This window comes from Patagioenas fasciata, chromosome Z (assembly GCF_037038585.1).
Source record: "Patagioenas fasciata isolate bPatFas1 chromosome Z, bPatFas1.hap1, whole genome shotgun sequence".
Lineage (NCBI taxonomy): Eukaryota > Metazoa > Chordata > Aves > Columbiformes > Columbidae > Patagioenas > Patagioenas fasciata.
The window spans coordinates 819,539-827,728 of NC_092560.1; positions in this window are offsets into that span (position 1 = coordinate 819,539).

Below are 8,190 nucleotides of genomic sequence, written 5' to 3' on the forward strand. Positions count from 1 at the left end.
CCACAGGGGTGAAGAAGGATGTGGGCCACATTGATGGTGCGTCACCTCCTCCACCCATTCACTGCAGCCATTCCTTTGCACACGCAGTCACCCGGGGTCGACACGTCTGATGTAGCCTTGGCTGCCTGGATTGCTACAGCTTCCGTAACAAGTGGAGTTTCATCAGGACATGGGGCTTTGTGTCCCTTGCTGTGCTCCCATTAAGAGGTCACCAAAGACTGCATGAGGGTTCCCACCCCACCCCATCCCATCCCATCCCATCCCACCCCACCTCACCCAACCCCATCCCACCCCATCCCATCCCATCCCATCCCATCCCATCCCATCCCACCCCATCCCACCCCATCCCACCCCATCCCATCCCATCCCATCCCATCCCATCCCATCCCACCCCACCCCATCCATCTCCCCACCCCACCCCACCCCATCCATCTTATCCCACCCCATCCCATCCCATCCCATCCCGTCCCACCTCATCCCATCCCGTCCCATCCCATCCCATCCCATCCCATCCCACCCCATCTCATCCATCCTGTCCGATCCCATCCCATCCCATCCCATCAGATCCCATCCCATCCCATCCCATCCCATCCCATCCCATCCCATCCCACCCCATCGCCATCCCACCCCCATCCCATCCCATCTCACCCCACCCCACCCCACCTCATCCATCCCATCCCACCCCACCCCATCCATCTCCCCACCCCACCCCACCCCATCCATCTATCCCACCCCATCCCACCCCACCCCATCCCACCCTTTCCCATCCCATCCCATCCCATCCCATCCCACCCCACCCCACCCCACCTCATCCATCCCATCCCACCCCACCCCATCCATCTCCCCACCCCACCCCACCCCATCCATCTCATCCCACCCCATCCCATCCCATCCTATCCCATCCCATCCCGTCCCACCTCATCCCATCCCGTCCCATCCCATCCCATCCCATCCCATCCCGTCCCGTCCCGTCCCGTCCCATCCCATCCCATCCCATCCCACCCCATCCCATCCCATCCCATCCCATCCCATCCCATCCCACAGGTGAGCAGGTTACATCTCACAGCTGCAGAGACTGGTTGAACTGTCTGTGCAACCACTTGGGAAATGCTCCACTTGCTATTCACCTTAAAGTCAGCAAGAACCATTTTTATTCTTAAACTCTGTGTCAGTGAGCAGCAGCAGGCCTGGGAAATGCTGCAGCACCCGAGCTGCCTCTGCCAGGGCAGCCAGACATCCCCCTCAACGCTCTGTCTTGAGAATTGTTCTTTAAATGTTCTTGAGAACGGCGTTAAGGTGGTTTTATCCATCTATTTCCACAGTTTGTGAAAGTTTCCACTCTGTAACACAATAAAGATTTTGTTGAAAAAGTGGTGATACAAAGGACAGCTGAAAAATGAGTAATCTTAATTATGTCAGTGTAACTGGCTGATCATTACGTGACGCTTAGCTTCTTCTGCATATAAACATTTTCTTGGCTTTGCGTACCCTTGCATCAAATTCTGCCTTCATGCGCAAGTTTCAACAACAGCCCAGGAAATAAATGAGGCTATGTTCAGGTGTATCTTGATAGAGTAACCTTATATTTCTATTTTCAGATAAGCTGCATTTTGAGTTGCAGCGCTACCCTGGAAGTTATGGCTGTTGGTGGGTGACATTTATTGTTATGAATTGCTGTCGCAGGTCTTTGCAGCCTGCAGGATGCTATCAACCCTCCAGGAGCGCAGTGAAGGGTAAAATCAAAAACAGCTCTCATTTTAACCTCAAATTAAAAGTATCTTTATCGCAGGGTGCATCAGGGAGCCCCGAGTGTGCCCCGTCAGCCCTGACGACCTTGCTGGGTGCTGCTGGTAACGCTGCATCTGGGCAGCTCCGTGGCACCCGTCACCTGCAAATCCCCCAGCACTTGGGGAGGAAACCTCTGATTTTGGGTGTTCCCGTGGAGCCGGGCTCAGTCCTGTACCATCCTGGGGTGTTCTTGTAGTCCCGCTGGGCCAGGGGGTATCAGCCAACCAGGGAAAACGTGAGGACCTTCAGAAATAGTTCTGCACATCCTATCCAAAGCACACCTAAAAATGTGATGTTTATGCATGTAACTAATACTCTGTGACCCTGTCATTAACACTTGTGGCTGGCGTGTCGTCAGGCTCCAGAACAGCTCAGATGGTGCATGAAGAGAAGCGCAAACCCTTCAGTGTGGATTAATCCTTCACATGCATATGAATCCCTCGTTTGTTTTATGTCTGCTAAAATCCTTATTTAGTTTGATGTTGTAATTTCACCACGACTTGTTACGTACTGCGGTGTAACCTTGCTACTTGCTGCTGTGCAAACCTGATGCAATGGCCACAAAAATCACACAGATGTTCTCCATTTTGGGTGTGTTGAAAATACAAACATTTCCTTTTCTTCTAACAGTTTGGGAGGCAGGGAAGCCCGAGCACCATTGCCTGGGCTGTCTTACCAGCCAAGCGTTTTGGGCAGGTCAGCGTGTGACCTTCCGAGGGGCTGTGCCACCACAAGGCGTGATTGCTGTCACCAGGACCGGGCTGCAGAAATCTGCATCCTGTTCATAAACTGCTGTCCGGCTCAGGAAAGCTCAGACCCCAGGAGGTGCGTTTGGGGCGGTGGTTTTGCTCCGGCGGTCCCAAGGCAGCGCGGTGACACCGCCGTGCCCACCGGGCACCCGTGGCCTCGCCGCAGTCCGAGCGATGGAAACCGCTTCGATGGTCCCTTTGTAAAGAGCGCTGTCTGTCTTGTGCACATCCAGGTTTGCAAAGCTCTGCAAGACACGAAGCGAGAAAATAAGATATAAAGTCAAGATGCTGCTGTTTTATTCCCGAGTGATGCCAAAGGGGGAAAAAGGCGTTATAAATAGCTGCAGGCACAGGAGAAGGCTCTTGTGCGCAACGTCAGTTTTATGATGCCGAGGTGAAGCTGGTATGAGTCACTCCTATAACTTACACGGGCATGACACAGGCTTTTGACATTCAATATTTTCTTTTTCACTTATCAAAAGTTATAATTACCCCTTGAAAGCTTGGATCCGCTCTCTCTCCCTACCATTTAGTCCCTTTGTGTTTGGCACTTGGCCATCTTTCCAGCGCACGTAGTCCATCTGGGCGCTTTTCTGGCCCCAATTGCTCCCGCGGCTGAGTGCTCGCAGGATTTATAGATCTCGTTCCGTGTGTATCTCACATTGTCCTATGCAACCAGGGAACCGGGGGGACGATGCCTCAGGTCATGGCCACACAGGCACCGCACGGCACAACCAGCAGCGGGACCCGAGCAGATGTGAATCGTATTCCGGCTGCGGGACCAAGCCCGGCCTACGCTCAGCCTCCTTTTAACCCAGACTACTCAGAAAGAACTGTGACATTTAAGAGACAGTGCTGAGGTTTTGATTGTGGGTTGACAATAAAACCCTGGCAGATGTATTGTTAACCCCCTCTTCCCCCCTTCCTCCTTCAGTCCCCCTCTCCCCCCTTCCCACTCAGCACAGGTGATCGGGAGGGAAAGAAGGACAGAGAGAAGAGAGTTGGAAAAGTTAAAGATGTTTTACTGATGCTACTGATAAAATAGAGAAAATAATACAAAATATACAAAACCAATCTTGAAAGTCCCAGCAACTGCAGAGCCGGCACCCAAAGTCCTGGACTGGACTCTGCAGCAACCGGAGCTGGATTCAGTCTGTCACTGGCCTCAGTTCGCAGGGGCGACTCGCAAGGTCCTCTCCTAATGTCGCCATGAGGAAAAGGGATGAGATCCTCGTGATCTCCCCCTTTTATATGAAGTATTCACGTGAATGGGATGTTATACTCCGTTGGTCAGTTTTTGGTCACCTGTTTCTCGTTGCCCCTCTCGTGAGATGTCCATCCGTGCTGATCAGTGACCTCACATTCCATTGCTGTGTTCACCAAAACACGTGTCTGGTTCTCCAGGAAAACGCAGCTCATATGGAGCTTTGGCTGACAGGTGAATTCACTGAAAGAGAAACTTGTTTTTAACAAAACCAGGACAGACGGCAAAAACAGGGTGCAGGAGAACAGCTGGGCTTATTTTACCCATGAAGCGGTCGCCATCCTAACCCTGTGGCTTGCTGACTTTTCTAAACAGAGTGTTGCGTCTTAAAAATAGCATTACCTAATTTTATTATATATGTATGGTATATATAATATATATATATATAAAATAAATATTATAACATCCAGTGTAAATAAACCAAAGAGCGAGGAAGGAAAAATATTTTTTGTTCTTCCTTTTTTTCCTTTTTTTTTAACCTATTCCTTGTTTTTATACAGACCCTTACGAAAAAGACACTTGTTGGGACGTTTTTGCTTCCCTTCCATGGGTGTCCATGTATACCTGTGGCAGGTGCACACACACACGCGCGCACACACACACACACACACACACACACACACGCACACACACACGCACACACACACACGCACACATACACACGCACACACACACATACACACACACGCACACACACACACGCGCGCACACACACACACACACACACACACGCACACACACACACACACGTGTTTTTGCAGCTGTAGAGCGTGATTCCTTGCAGCTGTTTGGCAGGTGGGTCGTGTTGGTTCCCAAAGGCTGGTGGGACGAGTCGGGAAATAAACCTTGGGCTCCTCTTCCGGCAGCGCCAAGGGACACGGAGGTGTCACAGTGTCACACAGGGGCAGCGCTTGGTTACCACCAAACAGCCCACGCCGGGACTGCGCTTTGCTTTAAAATAATCGCTCACCCCTCGTTTTTAAATCATTTGAGAAAGGAGTGTTCTCCCTGAGAGTGATGAAGCTCCGCTCTCTTGGGAGCACAACAGCTCCCGGTGCTCAGGACCGGGCAGACACCTGCTGGGGGGGACAAACTCATCCCACACCACACCCAGCAGCCTCAGGGGCTCGGGAGACCCCCGGGTTTCATTTCTCCGTGGGTCTGGGGGAGCAGGGGTAACGGGGAGCACGGTCAGGCTGGTAGAGGCCGGCGAGTGCCGCGCTGTGTGTTACGGCTGCTCTGCAAAGGCGCTGAGCGCCTCGTACAGCACCAGCTGGCGCTTCTGCAGCCCAGGCCAGGGTGACATTAATATGTCACGATGAAGGAACAGATTTCAGGTGTGTCCTGGCGTGAACAATTTGCAAGAGGGACAGCTTGGGGGATGGGCTTTGGCAAACCAGGTTTCTCTGCCTCTTTATTAATGGATGACCAATTAAAAACATAGTTCTTTTGTAAAATGGCTTGTAATGCCCATTACTGGTAATACCTGTTACTGTAAAACGCTCTGAGAGAAGCATGCTGTATTGTTATCTATGGTCCTTCCTTTGTCCTTACCTCTGGTCCTTTTGCCTAGGACATTCACCGCACTTCTGCATTGCAAACAACGCTGCCGGTTTTAAAGGACATTTGAAAGCTTCTTTTTCTCATTCTCTATAAAACTGTGATTTTAAAGTGCTTCCTTCCTTACAATGGGGTATTAGAGCGCTGTGTGCATCAAGGATACTATTGACATATTCCGCAGGGTATTTTTAGCACAGTGGAAAAAATAAAATCTTGAGAAAGGTCAGTTCTTTCACTGTGCTAATTAAATTGCCGTGGAAGGAGATTATATCACGATGGTGACCAGCAAACCCGCCAGAACGTCACACGGTGCGGGTCGCCTTTGTGAGCGCGGCCGGCAGGGATGGACAGACACACGGCCACCAGCACAGCCTGGGACAGACGCAGACCACGCTCTGAGGGAACGATGGGGTGGTGGTTTCCCCCTCCGGGTGACGGTGTCACACAGCCTGTGCGCGGGCAGTGACAGCTGACGAAATCCACGCGTGCTTGCACACCCAGATTTGGAGATGCTCATGGCTTAACTTGTTATCTTGCCTCTGCTGCCCATCTCGCTGTCTCCAGCACCTTGTGCTGCCAGAATGGCTGGGAACAGGCTCCAGGTTGGGGTTTTCATCCTCCCTCGTGTGGTGGCCATGGTGGGTGACCGGCTGCCCTAGGGCTCTGCAGCCATCACCAGTGGGTTTTGCCACCCAGTCTGATCACCCCAGAACAGTGGGTGTATGAGGCTTCATGTTCATCTTTGCAATCCTTTGTGCTCCTGTCACCTCACAGAACCCAGCACCCCAGGCAGTTTGTGACCCCTGTGATCCCCAGCCCATCCCTGCTCACGCGGGGTCACGGAGCAGATCACACAGGATCCCAGGGGTTTGAATGGCTCAGAGCAGGAGACTCCACACCCGCTCTGGGCAGCCTGGGCCAGGCTCTGGCACCTCCCAGCACACAAGGTTCTGCTCATGTTCACGTGGAGCCTCCTGTGTTTCAGTCTGTGCCCGTTGCCCCTCACCCTGGCGCTGGGCACCACTGAGCAGAGTCTGCTCCACCCTCTGACACCCACCCTGACATATTGATCATTGATCACACCCCTCTCAGCTTCTCTTCTCCACTCAGCAGCCCCAGCTCTCTCAGTGTCTCCTCACACAAAGATGCTCCAGACCCCTCAGCATCTCTGTGTCCCTCCCTGGACTCTCTGCAGTGGTTCCTTGTCCCTCTTGACCTGGGGAGCCCAGCGCTGGCCCCAGTTCTGCAGATGGGGCCTCACAGGGCAGAGCAGAGGGGAGGAACAACCTCCCTGACCTGCTGCCCACACTCTTCCTCACACACCCCAGGTCCCGTTGGCCTCTTGGCCACAGGCACATCGGTGACTCACGCTCACCCTGTTGTCAACCAGCTCAGTGTGTTGCGATTCAGAGGGAAGGTCCAGGCAGAGATAAAGGGTGAGGACCAAGGGCGTGTAAAGCACCGTGACCTTGCTGTAAAGCCTGGCACAACAGAGGTGCGTGTTGGGGTCTGGTCCTGTGTGTGGTGTGGCTCGCAGTGTCCAGGAAGCGCTGTCTCACCCATTTGAAAAATGTGTGAAGGATGGTGGGAAAGAGCACGGAAATGGGAATAAATACCCCTAGAAGAGCAGTCAAGGTTTGTGTCAGAGGTGAGGGCAAGGCTGCATCTTTGCTTTGCCACAGGCAAGTGAGGCTCAGAGTATTTGGTCTGGTCTCAGAGAGAGGGAAGAAGAATAAGAACATTATTTCTATACATACACTCTGCATAGGCTGCCTATCACGCTTTTTGCATTTATTGAAGCGCGATTTTGGTGAAATTCGCTGCCCTGCAGGGAAGCAAAGACTAAAGCTCAGATCATTAATCCTTAATACTGAGTCGATGCAGCTTGTTAGTTTGCATTTCACCATCTAATTACCGCTGTTGTAAAACGTTCTCGGAAATGCTGGGCTGCGATTCTTCGGCACATCTGACCCAGAAAGGCTGAGACAAGGTGTGTGGGGTGGACGAGGACATCGGCGATGGCCCGGGGTTCGCAGCGGGAGAAGCTCCACGTGCGCATTTCCGTCCTTTGTGTTTGTGCCCAGGAGGGCGAGGACTGTCAGCAGCTCTGAAAACCCACAGCAGATTGGAGCAATCCATTTGAATTTTGGAAAAACATGTTCAAGTCTGTCGTAAGTAAGTTATGATCTTAAATCTAATCTTCCCAAATGAAGTCCCGGTCAGCCCCTTTGGGATGCTCAGTTATATCCTCCCTCTGCTGGGTCCCCAGCTCTAGAGTTTTGGCCCTCTTGGTCTTTTCCTATAGCCCCATTTGCTCACAGATTCACCACACTCTCATGAGACATGTGGCACTTAACGTGATACGCAGGCTGCCTTCCCCTCCCTCATCTTCTTAATTGCTGTATTTAAAGCAGTGATTTATTTTAGAGTTAAAACACTTTGTGCAGATGTTTATTAAAATGTGTGTCTTGAAAGACGGTGACAGTTCCACCCCAGAGGACGGATGCCCCATCAAACAGACACGGCCCAGGCGACTTCTCTGCTCGTGGAAGTGTGAAGGGTGTTCACACTGTTTGGAAGGGGACAGTCACCTGGCTGGGTGGATGAACAGCCCCCATGCCATTAGCTGGTCACCAAGAAAAGCTGTCTGGAGCCACAGAGGGCTGCACTAAACCACTGTTAAGGAAGTTCCTTCTCCGTAGGTTTCCCGCAGTGGAGGCTCAGGCATGGATTCCAGGAATTCTTCTAAAATGAACAGTTTATTGCAAGGTGCAGCGCAGAGCAGCTCGAGCCGGTGCCTCCTGCACAGGGACCCCAGCAGGAAACCTT